Source organism: Penaeus monodon, chromosome 32 (genome assembly GCF_015228065.2).
Source record: "Penaeus monodon isolate SGIC_2016 chromosome 32, NSTDA_Pmon_1, whole genome shotgun sequence".
In the NCBI taxonomy this organism is placed as follows: domain Eukaryota; kingdom Metazoa; phylum Arthropoda; class Malacostraca; order Decapoda; family Penaeidae; genus Penaeus; species Penaeus monodon.
In genome coordinates, this window is record NC_051417.1 from 18,305,360 (window position 1) to 18,305,930 (window position 571).

At 36.3% G+C, this 571-nt stretch overlaps 1 protein-coding gene across 2 annotated transcripts in view; it reads left to right on the top strand.

The window, feature by feature from the left end:
* LOC119593702 overlaps nt 1-571 on the top strand; it is an 81,465-nt gene that overhangs the window by 38,134 nt on the left and 42,760 nt on the right. The window lies entirely within an intron of this gene.

Here is a 571-nt window from a genome sequence, read left to right on the forward strand (position 1 = left end):
TTCCTCTTCAAAATAAACCCTTTGCTCTCTTCACACAAAAACCAGGCGTCAGTCGATTACCGGAAACATTTCTCGGAATTCCTTCTGGAGATCATCATAATTTCCTTTTCAAGTTGAAGGCGCCATTTTGGCATAACCTAAAACTCTGGCCTTTTGTGACACACTGAATTCCTAAAGCAAAGACTAAGGCAGATGATGATGATCTCGTAACAGGAGAAATGTTTCCGAAGTCAAAGGGCCTGTTGGATAAGTATGTAGAAATTTAAGGATTTTACTTGCGTGTGTGTGTTCGTGGGAATGTTTGTATAGACATGTACACTCTTTGTACCATCATATATTTCCTTTCATTCTTATTTTACTGTTAAATCTCCGAATAAAAAGATATCAGGACATATATTAAGCCATAAAATATACTTAACCACACCTTCAACCACACGAATGCCCGATGACAAATCAGTGCATAGAATTGGCATTTGGTTTGATCTGTACATTTTCGCAACCATACCTTTATTTAAACATTTTACATATATATTCTGGTATGTATTGCTCGAAACTTATATGGCTTAAGACT